This window comes from Pecten maximus, chromosome 5 (assembly GCF_902652985.1).
Source record: "Pecten maximus chromosome 5, xPecMax1.1, whole genome shotgun sequence".
Classification (NCBI taxonomy): domain Eukaryota; kingdom Metazoa; phylum Mollusca; class Bivalvia; order Pectinida; family Pectinidae; genus Pecten; species Pecten maximus.
The window spans coordinates 5044967-5059612 of NC_047019.1; positions in this window are offsets into that span (position 1 = coordinate 5044967).

A 14646-nucleotide genomic window follows, 5' to 3' on the forward strand; every position below is an offset into this window, starting at 1 on the left:
GTCTAATCACTTTTTTTATATAAATCTCCATGTACCCAATATTAAGTCAATGCGCCATGATTTAGATAAAATTTATACCATAAACAATCAACGGTAATGAATAACCCTTTACATTAAAACAGGGCCACTTAACAACCCGGTACTACATACATTTTACTGTATACCATTTTCTCAAAACACCCAGGACTCGTTATCCTATTTTGAGTTAACCTCTTCCTACATTCCGATTTCCTTCTGCGATACACATTATTTGAAAAAATATTCTTTTGATAACATGTCTCAAGTATTCGTTTTGCAGCAGTTTGAGGTAACAATAAGCTAAAGTAAAGTATATTGCAACTGAAAAAGCTGGATTTCTGACAAGCTCCATACATATATCTGACACACCTTTTTGTTTGTTAGGTACAAATCCCGTATCTGCGGTTTTGTTTCTCAAATGTTCAAACATTGCCACAGTACCTTTAGAGATTCAAACATTAGACAAAGAATGTTAAAAGTGTTCTTTCGCTAGATCACGTGATCACAGGTAATTTAAGAAGTGTTTAGGTAAGGTCCACTTGTTTCTTTAAAAAACAAAATGCCTCAATGAAGCAAATGCGAGTACTTCATTATCATAGAGGGAAATTTTTTTGCCGACTTGGCGGAACTATGGAGAAAGAATACAACCTTGCAATACACCATGAATCATGGGGAAGGGGTCAGAGATAACCCAATTTTACAATAACAGACGAGTAAACATCTTTGTAAAATACTGGCCCATTTACCAAATCAGTACCAAAGTTAAACACATTTAAAATACTTTAAATAAAAACTTAATAATTGACCCCATCAAAACTTTCCCTTTAGCCAATAGATATATTAATGAACTTTTTAAATCTTTTTTATTAACATAATTAACAATATTGCGAAGTAAGTAACAATTCTCAAAATGAATCTACTCTTAATAGCACAAGTCTGACCAATACCGACAACCTTGTCTATAAACTGTACTTAATCTAGTTGTAATAACTTTGGATAGTATATTATAATCAATATTAAGGAGTAAAACAAGTCTCCAATTTTTCATATCAAAAGAATTTTCTAAATCTTTACATTACAGGGAAATAAACAACTTCTGTGTGTCACTAAGCTCGTCCGTTTCAATAAATTCAGTATACAATTAAAAAAAAGCTGATCATTAAGTATGTCAAAAAAGTAAAATAGGTAACTTTGTGAAACCATCAAAATCAGGTGACTTATTATTTTGTATATGCCTGATGGCAATTAAATTTTCATCCTTCGTGAAAGGTCCCCCACATATAAACACAATGAGTTTAGATAATCTAGGAAGGTCTGTACAAAATCTAACAGCTAAATCAACATTGCTACGGGTCAGGGTTCCGAAACTCACTTATTTTTTTCCTGAAAGTACAAGCACAAGGTTCATACAGATTATGTCAAACCAAATTCAAGGCCTTTCAAGGAAGGCCTTTTCAAAGTCCTAATTAAATACCAAAGGCCCATTTTACCTGTCATCTAAGTCAGCTTGAGAGGGCACAAGAGAACAAAAAGCTACTAACTTTCCACTTGATCACTTGATTATCAATGTCTGTAGATGAGGTGACGTAGGCAAAGATGAATCCAAATGATCAGCGGCCAGGGTTTCACTTATCCTAATGAAACCCTTAATATTCAAGGATTTTTCAAGGCTGTAAACCACTTTTTTAAGGCTTCTCAAGGCCCAAAATGAAATCCAAGGCTTTTCAAGGCCAACGATGAAATTCAAGGCTTTCCCAAGGCCCACGCTATTCCTGAAGCAAGTGATGATCTTGTACGATATGTTTTGTCAGTCAAAACACTTACAAATTCTAAGTAATATTTCGTGACTGGTAGTCTAAAGCGGACTTTCGTTAGTAAATCCCCCTTGCTTACCTGCGATATGATGTCTGGGCTACTAGGACAGTTTGACATAGAGAAGAGGCAATCTGTCATATGTTCGGATAGTGGGTCAACCGGTCATCAGTTATCAAAGCATCACACCCTTACATAGATGTCAGCGACAGACTGGACTCGTTGATTCTCATTGACTTCCGGAACTAGGGGCTATTCATCAAAATCATTCTGATAAATACTATGCTTCAATTGATCTGGACAGGACGGGCCTCCCATATGTTATTAAGTCAGATATCAGATAACCGCCACCCAGTGACAATTATTTGTTTACGTGTGCACGAAGCAAACAAATGAACAAACAAACCAAAGAAATAAGGGTATAAACGGAATAAACTTCGCGTGTAAAATGTTGTTTTGTGCTATTTATGTGTATTATAAAAGGCCATCAATCGGTAGTCACCAAAACAACATTACAATAGTTCAAATTTGATTTGTTAATGATATGTATATATAACGTACAGCCCGGAGACAATAATGCAAAAGGATGCTGCCTCTCATCATTCGTCACACTCTCATATTAAGTCAGTGTGGTGGGAGACACTAATGTACAGGGATGCTGCCACTATTTGTCTACAATGTCCATATTTGTAATATTTTCATCAATTATTCTAGACAAGCTTTTAAAAAATGAAGACAACTAACATTTGTTTCGCACATCCTGTCAAGTACAATATAGTAAGAGAAGGTCCAGGCTAGTGTTAAAAAGAAACGTCCGGTCCGGTCCAGACCAGGTCTTGTCAAGGTCCCGACATCAGATCAAGATATACTATCATTTTACTAATTACTCAAATTAGTATAGCCATGTCTCAGACAAATGACCGACCATGACAACGGTTACACATCACGGACGACATGGTTTACTGCAGGAACTTGCGTCTTGGATATTAGTGTATTCAGTTTATTTGGTGGAAATATTCGCGTGTCAATATTTTCACGTGTTATTATATTCGCGTGTGGATTTTTTCGCGGAGATTTAATGATCGCGAAATATTTCCACTTTTACAGTAGTAAGAGAAGGTCCAGGCTAGTGTTAAAGAGAAACGTCCGGTCCGGTCCAGACCATGTCTTGTCAAGGTCCCGACATCAGATCAAGAGAGAAGTCATCAGTATAACTGGACATTTCATCCAACAGGGTCGTTTACCGTCTCGACTTAAAAGCATCCAAATCTGAATTACCGTACCAGACCGTACTGGGGTTAAGCCCAATCAACATGAACATATTTGATAAGCAATACGAGTTTACATACAATACATATTGGCTGTATGGTCGAGTTAGTTCTCAAACATCAGTTAAAACTAACGTACATTACAATATTACCCACTTTCTAGAGAAGCATGGCTGATAAAACACCTGCCGTAGAAAGTAGACGACGGGCATACTTACTCTGTCTTAAGCATGGTCTATATAGGGGAGCGACCCTACATGAAGAATTAAAACTCTGTGCGGCAACACACAGAGAACAGACGGATGTTCCCCATTGCATATTTGACGGGGAGCATCTCATGCCATCGGGGAGGGAGTGCAAACAAATGCTTTCTCCCTCCATGGTAATACAGATACATCATTGGGTAAATTTGACGTGTCTCAGGGGAAAAGCTGCCCTACGGGGAAGCAGTTCAACTCTTGCTAGCACGACAAACTTAGCTACAGCTGGCTGACGCGGACGGACGGACGGACAGTTGACTCTAATCCATCCTGACATTAAATGTCAGACAGTCCAAAGCCTGTAAAATTACAGCCATCCACCGAGTATTATCCAAGGTCTGAATATGACGTGATTGGTGTCTGTAAAAAATGGAGATGGGAGTCAAAAGACATTTTCACAGCTTTGTCTTATTTTTAATTGAAATACAAAAGGAGCAATGAACTAATTCCAGTTGAGTTGCTCAAGCAGGAATTTTAATTTAATTTGTGATAATAACATTGCTCTAGCTTCCAGGGCCCAGTTGTTCAAACTGTAATTAGGCTAATCACAGTTTAACAGCAATTATGAAATCCTGATAAAATCATTTCTGGTAAAACTAACTTGACAATATTCCATTAAACTATAGCATTCGTCAGTCTCTTCCTATCTGCCTTGTTCAAGGAATATTCAGACATAGATTTTGTAGTAAAGGAGAAATGAAATTTTCACTAATCAAGTGATTAAGCTAATCACCTTTTGAACAACTGGGCCCGATTGGCAACATGTTACCTTACCTTTACATCCGTTTTCCCTTATATTTGATGCTAACTCTCTTTTGGAATTTGTAAAAATAAAGAATAGAAACCAGTTTTCAAATTTATAAATTTATTTGACACAAAATACCCTGTGTGTGCAATCGTAAGCTTAATCAAATTAAAACATAATTCAAACAATCAATATTGTTACAAAAAAATAATAAACATACATATTTATTTGTAATATTAGAAAGATATATTGACACAAACAATGTAAAAGTATTGCTATAATTTCTTAGTTCTCAAAACATGTCTGTAATTATTGAAATTAAAACACGTCATTTTCAACCTCATAGCGATTTCAAATATCTGGGGGTATATTGTGCAACCGTCATACAAGTACATGTAACATAAAGTGTTTTTTATCATCTACAATAACTTTCACATAGCTGAAAGTGATACACCTAGTTTATGAGAAACCCAAGCGATCTATCAACAAACAGCATTCACAACCTAATCTAAAAATACAAATCCATTTCAAATTCAAGCAATTGAAACTTCTAACTTTATGTGAAACGAGAAATCATTAACAACTTTGAAATGGATAACCCCGTCGAGGTGATATGAAGCATGACATGTCTATCAAGATAACCTTTTATAATTTGCATAGTGTACATTAACAATAGAAGCCGAATAGTAGTTGAACGAGTAATATATACCCTGGGGGAAATATCGCCACGATGAAATGGACGAGCTCGAATACTTTTCACATTGTTGAAATTCACACACCCAGCTCTAACTAGGATGGATAGCATCAGCAGTAATCGAATACCATCTGTACGTATCAAAACCTTTAATATATATAACTTATATATACCCAGAGGAAACTATAGTCTTAGCTAGCAAGATGCCGGTCAACGTGCCTGTTGATACAAAAGAAAAGGAAATTTGGATGTCGAATTGAGACGGACGTATGTGAAAGGTGTTGGGAAAGTGTCTGTGGAAGTAGGTAGTAAGTGAAAAGGGTATAGATCTAACACAAGAGGATGATGTCATAGATCTCGCCAAGAAAATGAAGATATGTTAAAAGAGGAATACAGAGAAACTGTGAGGCTACAACGAACTTATAATTTATAATGTAAGTATAACATTCATATTGATAGATATATCTAATACCTCAGCTAGCTATAAACGAAATCACTTGTGTATACCCGTTTCATCTACTCATGAATATGTAAAGATACATAATGGTAATTATAGATTTTCGTATATAGCTACAAATCAAGCCAACTTGGTCCAAGGTAAAGTAAAAGAGTTTTTGTTTAAAGAAGACCAGCAAAGATTACTGACAGAAATTGGTTTTTATATTAAATAATACTAACAAACCAACATCACATCATTCCATGCGGGTTTTGATTATCAAAGTAAAAATTAAATATGAAAATCAGAGCACCACCTCTTCCTGAGGGTCGTGATTATCGCAGTTGTAAAAAATGTATTAGATATATATTTTAACTATAACATTCTTTGAAATTATAAATCAAGAAATATTAAAACCAACTCGTGGATATTTTAATTATGTAAAATCACATCTACCTAAAGGTTTTGGTTATTATAGTAAAAATCAAAGTACTGAAAGTACTGAAGGAGGCGTTATTCAGATAAATAGGTGATATTTGAAATAAGGCAAGAAAAGAAAATTAATTTGATGACAGCATGATTGTTGATATACATTCAAGAGTGGGATTTAAGTAGTTAAACATTTCTCCTTGTGTTTAAATCCAACTGGACGAATTGGTTGTCGCAGTCCTGTTGGACGTACAGTGTAATGGTTTAAATTGTCCTGATGTAGGCAATAGTTTTAACCATCTTGAAGTTTCAAACAAACTTCTACTTAAGTTAAAGTAGTTGAACATTTCTACTTAAGTGTTTAAAGTCACCTTTTACGTAGGTTGTTAAACATTTCTACTTATTGTTTAAACCCAGCTTACACTTAAATAGTTAAACATCTCTAATTAAGGGTATCAAACTAATTTCTACTTAAGAAGTTAACATTCATATTTATGTGTTTCAAACCAATCTGATGTAAATAATGGTTTTAACGTCCTGAAGGACTTAATTGTTTAAACCGTCCTGATGAACATAATGCTTTTCACCGTCCTGATGAAAATAATGGTTTTAACTGTCTAAGATTCAAACAAACTTACTTAACCAGTTAAACATTTCTACTTAGTGTTTAAAGCCAAATTTTACGTAATAAGTTAACCTTTCTACTTAATAGTCATTATTCCATTTTTACCCAAGTAGTTCAAAATTTCGACCTAATTGTCAAAAAGTCCATTTTTATTTAAGTAGTTCAAAAGATTTATGTTAGTGTTTAAAACTAGAATACATTCCTTCGGACATGGAGTATCAATGATGGCAGTTAATACTACATGCTTTCTAAAAACTCTGCAAGAGAGAATTTTTCTTCAGCTTAATTATAGCAGAATAATTTTTTTTATTCTTACAAATACTGGTATTTTGTGAAACGAGTGTCGGTACGGTATCGAGTACAGGTTGCGACCCTACCTGCAGTTGGAACTCCGCGATGAATTTTAAGTAAAAAATTTCCACGTCTCAAAATCTATACTTTTTTTCTTCCTTGGATAAAACCTTACCTTTATAATGGTTGACACGTATTTCTTAAAAATAGCTTTGGATTGTGCTATCTATACCATGTATCGCTTTTCTCTTAAGGACCGTGATACAAAATGGTTCATAAATGGATATGTTACAGTACCTTGATATCTAGCTGATGTAAACTTAAATGAGATGCAGATGTTCGCCTTTTCGAATATATACAACTTCTGCTTACTCTTACGTGCTCTCTTAACCAGCTGAGGTGTAGTACCAAATAATCACCCACAGATCTTTTTTTTTTTTACTTAATCAGCATCGATGTTCAGTCAACCAGTTGAGGTGTAGTACTGAGAACACGCCCCCTTTCTTCCTTATTGGTCATATTTTGAAATCTGTCCGTTTTCTTCTACAGTATAAATCTCAAGGATGAGGTTGATAAACAACTTCATCTGTTGAATTTAAGTAATAGGTTGCTTTACAAAGGTATTTAGACAATGTTAATTATTCACACATGTCAATGAACATTATCTTATTGTAGCTGGATGGACAGCACCAGCAGTTTCAACAGCCGCATCAGCAACATTAGCGAGAGCAAAAGCAGCAACAGCAACCGCTACAATAACAACCGACGCCCCAACAACAGCAGCAACCGCAACAACAACAACAACTGCAACCGACAATCCAACAAACCACCCCTGCACATTTTAACTAGGAGAACGAATTGCCGCTGTGAGCCAGCTTCTCCATCTTGTGTCTTCTCCAGTTGAACTCTTATCGAAGTTGATAAGGATTAACTCTTATGGGATTTGATGTTATGATTTTAAAAGGATCAAATATAGATAAAACATCACTTTCACATGTAAATATGCATAAAACATACCTCGTTAAAAAGGTTATTGATTCAAATGGAGATGTCATCTTAACAGATAAATCGTACTATGCTTCTAATTTATGCTTCATCAGCATTTTATTTGGTTGTCACGAGGTCGATCTATTTAGATCCGTCATATTTCGAAAATTTATAATAGCTATAATATATAAACGCTGTCCTGAATTCAGAAAAAAGGCTTTGTTTAGCACGTATGAAGAATAGTCAGTATTGGATTGTATGTCGAAATGTAGGGAGAATTGAAGAAAACAACTTTTCGCTAAAATATCTTATTGAATACATCAGTCACTAAACACAACAGAAGTGAAATGTATCAATAACATGATTTCGGAATGGATAAAATATTTTCGTATGGAGTAATTATGCTGCTCTTTTTCTCTCATATTTCGTTTAAACTCTCATACAATGTACTTTAACTTCCGGAATCATCATTCTTTTATGATTTTTTTATTATTATTATTATTAGTAGTAACAAATTTCAATTTATTTTTCACTTGATACAACTTTAAATGTTCAAATACAACAATAAGTATGTATAATCTTTATATGGCGTCTCTCATACTTCAGAATTATAACCACTACATGTCTGATCATGATTTACGATATTTTTATGACGACGTCGGTCCGGCATCTGAATAAATATTTATAAAAATACACGTTTGTTACATTCACCCTGTAATGACCGAATGACACCGATCGAGTGAGTCCCGTCTCTTGTCATCGAAGGCACACAGACCCGACTTGTTGACGGTATAATAGGGACCAACCAACCAAAGTTTCCCCATAGACTTAAGTGTTAACGTTTTGCGGTATTTCATTCAAATTCTTGAATTCAATATGACAATTATGGTTTATAACAAAAGTTTAGGGTCTGATATAACACCTACTAAAAACACAGTTGGGTCCTTCAGCTCAAATTTTCTCCAGGGTAGCTATTTTGAAAATAGGTGAATTTTGCAGTAAAAATTCTCAAAAATCTTAAATGTTTACCTGTTAATTATTATTACCTGAAATTTTGGGAAAAAAATCAATCGGACTTACGAAATTCATATCTACATTTCTTATTGATAGTTACCTATCAGGCTACATATCTATTTTCTCACTTCATAACATACTGGCCAATCAGTGGCTGCCAGACATTTTATCCTTGGCTCAACTTTCTATACACGGGGGCTGTTTCAAAAATATATTTTTTCAGTTGGTTGGTTGTTCCCTATAAACGTACAGCTGACATTTATCGCTTCTAATCGAATTCATTTTATACATTTTAATTTTGTTTTCGAATAGACAGTCTCTATACATTTCGTGTCTTAGATGACGTCTGATGGTCGCCTTTGCGACGCCTTTAGCTACCTGCATTTCTTTCATATCGTTCCATATTACAAGGAGATTTTCCATCTCTATCTGTGTATGCATGACATAGACGTACGAGTACATTTTTGCATGGAGACCTACAAACTCTGCAATGGGTTCGCTTCCCGTGACGTCTTTGTAATATCCGGGTTTTTTCGGGGGTTTTTTTGGGGGGGGGGGGGGGGGGGGGGGGGGAGAGGGGGTATCGTGACAGCGTTGCCGGGTCGGTTGATTGACAGATCGAACATGGTGTCTGTCCCGATACATGTCGTCAACACGTCTGGACATTGAACTTGATACAATAGACTGTCCGTATCTGTCGTGAGTAGCTTTAACTCATCTCCATATTTGGGTTTTAGGTATATCTAGAATAGTCTGTCCTACATATACGGGTTTGTTCAAAACTAGCTTGATTTTGTCGTTCTGAATGGCTACCAAGTCTTCGTTAAAGATGGCGAATCTTAGTATAAACCATATTTCATTTCGTAAGTATATCATCCAAGCAAAACCATATATGGTATACATGTATAACATTCAACGAAATAGGATCCAGAACCAAGTTGTTAAACTAATATTTATCTGTTTTCTTAGCAGAAATTATAGTGGATAACCGAGATTTAAATGTAGCAAAAAATACAAAACTTATAGAAAAATCAAACAGCTTTATTTAATTACTTGAAAAGAAAGAAGAAAAAGAAAAATGGAAAGGGAATGGGCGAACATTTGCCTGAGTCTAAACTCGTACACGAGTTATTACAGTTTAAACATTTTAATGCTGTGAAACTGCTACTGGTTGATATCAACCAATAACACGTAATATAGCAAGATCGGAAATAGAAAATAATTCACAATGATGAAATTTGAAAGCAGAGATTATTTATATCGGTGAAAAGGGTTCAGGAAACGTTTAGAGTTGATAATAAAGTTTTATACACAAGGAAAACATGATCGTTTAAAGAACTGCGCGTGCATTTCATTCGGAGTCTGGCATGATATATTTGGCCTATTCTTGTACCGCAGAAATAATAGGATTTTTTTGTTGAACATTTCTATTAAGATTTGTCTTTTTAAGAGATGCGTCGTTCTGTATGTCTTCGGGAAGTTCGTTCCATAAGATGACAGAAACAGACAAGAAAGGTGTTTGAAACATGTTGGTTCTATAACGTACAGGCACGAATTTGTTTGTGTTTCTAGTATTATATTGGTGGATATTCGAGTGTTGGTCTGGAAGAAGATTTCTGAGACATTGTGTTGTAAGGTGGTGTACTATTTTGTGGAATTGTATTATTTTATGGTGTTTACGCCTACAGTAAAGAGTTTGTTTGTCCCAAACAATATATCCATACTCTTGAATTAGTCCTATAAAGTAACAAAACATATGTTGTAATGTTTGGCGTTCGACAGTATGCTGTTTTAGTAATATATTCAATGTGAGATTGCCACCCACCATAACATGCGAAAAAACACAAGTGTTTATGCGAATTCAAGTCGTATATTCTCGTTCATTGTCAAAGGGGGTGTGATTTGGCGGGTTTAATTTCCCACTAACAGTAATAGTTTCAGTTTTCAGAGGGTCAAAATTTACCAGCCATTTTTTTACAAATTGAATATTTTATCCAAGTGCCTGTTCAAGATATCAGCAGTATCAATGAGTGGGTCAATTGGAACATATAAAAAGGTATCGTCAGCAAATAGCGTTATAATTGATTGGATACTGACGGCTATATCATTGGTAAAAACTAGAAATAACAATGGGACTAATATGGAACCTTGTGGGACGCCCGCATTTACTTTTTGCAAAGACGAATACGTATTATTCATGATAACTAGTCGTTTACGATCCAAAAGATAATTTGAAAACTATGACCACAATTTACTAGATATCCCAAAACTTCGTAACTTAGTTAAAAGAACACGGTGCCAAACACGATCAAACCGCCTTGCTTATGTCGCAAATTTCCATTATTTTATCTTTGCCAATATCCTAAGTATTTTCTATGTCATTTGAAATACTTAACAGTTTATTGACAGGGCCCGTGTTCATGAAACTGTGCTCATGCTCAAACTCAAGATTTTGTGCTCAAAAATAAAGTTTTGTACTCACCGATTTTGTTCTCATGCTCAAGTCGTATTCATGAAAAATTCTGTACTCAAGATTTGAGCACGTTCTCAAGTTTTCTTGAGTATGGTATTGCCCATGCTCAGGACACTTTTCTTCACCATGGCGGCAGGACGTTTAGTAAATAGAGAAGTGAGAGAAGTGGTCATACAAGGCTTATAATGGTATAAAACCATATTGACTGGAAGATAACACGTGATGGCGTTGGGAGAAATTATGGATGTGTTTGTATACGCATCATTCCATTTATCTACAAACAATGGGTAAAAGAGGTATAGGCCGATAAGTTTTGCTAAGTGTCCTACCACCTTTTATGAATATGGGAGAAGCATTTGCATTTTTCCATTCACTTGAAAATATAGATTTCGATAAAGACATATTATATTTAGTTTGGAGTGGAAAACACAACATATCTACCGCTTCCGTCAGTAAACGAGGGTTTATCAAATGAGGATTAATCGCTTTAGAACAATCAAGACAGCGAATAGTATCCACGATTTCTTCATGAGAAATAAAAATATTGTTCAAACTTTGATCCGTAACATTTGGAATTATAAGTAATACAGTAGTTGTTTCGTCAATATTAGATTGTATACAAAAATAATCATTACATGCATCTGCTTTCGTGGTGTCATCAGTTAAAATATCACCATCGACAATCACTAAAGGTACACAACTTTCCTTTTCAGAGTTCGGCATAAACCTGTTGACTACTTTCCACCAAGATTTTCCACTTACGGACGAGTTTCTTAGATGTCCACAGAGTTTAATAAAATATTTGGTCTTAGCATCACGTATAGATTTCACACATTTATTGCAGATTTCCCATAATTTTGCCCGCTGAGTGTCAGTACCTGTCTGCTTAGCTTTACGATGGCAATATTGTCCTCTACGTATAAGTTTTCTGATATTGTTTGCCATCCAAGGCGGGTCTATTCTCCTAAAGGAAATCGATTTATGGAGAAGACATTCTCTGGCCATTTCTAATAAAACTGCGTTAAATTATCTAACCGAATCGTCTACATCGTCAATATTGATAACATCATCCCAGTTAATTTTTGAAAGTTTCTGCCGGTAAAGTACATAGTTACCGTGTGCAAAAAGTCATATATGTCTGAAGTATAGGACAGGTGTTTAGGTTTAGTGATATTAAGACGACCATAGACCGGACAGTAATGACAAATAGGTTGATCAAGGAAGATTTCACTGACAAAAACAAATTGTCAACGATGTTCCTATGACTTTGGTTTGTTTTTGTTAACGTCCTATTAACAGCCAGGGTCATTTAAGGACGTGCCAGGTTTTGGAGGTGGAGGAAAGCCGGAGTACCCGGAGAAAAACCACCGGCCTACAGTCAGTACCTGGCAACTGCCCCACGTAGGTTTCGAACTCGCAACCCAGAGGTGGAGGGCTAGTGAGAAAGTGTCGGTACACATTAATCACTAGGTCACCACGGCCCCCTAAACAATACGATACAATAGAATTCGATACGATACGATACAATACGATACAATTCAATACGATACAATACAATACAATACAACACAATATGATACAATTCAATACGATACAATGCAATACAATACAATACGATACGATACGATACGATACGATACAATACAATACAACACAATACGATAAAATACAATACGATACAATACAATACAATACGATACGATACAATACAATACAATACAATACGATACAATACATACGATACAATACAATACAACACAATACGATACGATACGATACGATACAATACGATACAATACGATACGATACAATACGATACGATACAATACAATAGATACAATACAATACGATACAATACGATACGATACAATACAACAAAATACGATACGATACAATACGATACGATACGATACGATACGATACGATACGATGCAATACGATACGATACAATACAATACGATACAATACGATACAATACAATACAACACGATACGATACGATACAATACGATACGATACAATACAATAGATACAATACAATACGATACAATACAATAGATACAATACAATAGATACAATACGATACGATACGATACGATACGATACGATACGATACGATACGATGCAATACGATACAATACAATACAATACGATACAATACAATACAATACGATACGATACAACACAATACGATACAATACGATACGATACAATACAATACAATACAATACGATACAATACAATACAACACAAGACACGATACAATACGATACGATGCAATACGATACGATACAATACGATACAATACTATACGATACAATACGATACGATACAATACAATACGATACGATACAATACAATACAATACAATACGATACAATACAATACAACACAGACACAATACGATACGATACGATACAATACAATACGATACGATACGATACGATACAATACAATACAACACAATACGATACGATACGATACAATACAATACAATACAACACAATACGATACGATACGATACGATACGATACAATACAATACAATACAACACAATACGATACAATACAATACAATACGATACGATACGATACAATACAATACAACACAATACGATACGATACAATACAACACAATACAATACAACACAATACGATACGATACGATACGATACGATACAATACAACACAATACGATACGATACGATACAACACAATAGATACAATACAATACGATACGATACAATACAACAAAATACGATACGATACGATACAATACGATACGATACAATACGATACGATACGATACGATACGATACGATACGATGCAATACGATACGATACAATACAATACGATACAATACGATACAATACAATACAACACGATACGATACGATACAATACGATACAATACGATACAATACGATACGATACGATACGATAAAATACGATACGATGCAATACGATACGATACGATACGATGCAATACAATACGATACGATACGATACAATACGATACGATACAATACAATACAACACAATACGATACAATACAATACGATACAATACAATACAATTCGATACGATGCAATACAATACGATACAATACTATACGATACGATAAAATACAATACAGCACAATACGATACAATACAATACAATACGATACAATACAATACAATACAATACGATACAATACAATACAATACAACACGATACGATACGATACGATACAATACGATACGATGCAATACGATACGATACAATACGATACGATACAATACGATACGATATGATACAATACAATACGATACAATACGATACGATACGATACAATACAATACAATACGATACGATACAATACAATTGAATACGATACGATACAATACAATATAATACAATATAATACAATACGATACGATGTGATACAATAAGATACAATACAATTGAATACGATACGATACAATACAATATAATACGATACAATACAATACAATACGATACAATACAATACGATACGATACGATACGATACGATACGATACGATACAATACAATACAATACAATACAATACAATTGATTACGATATAATACAA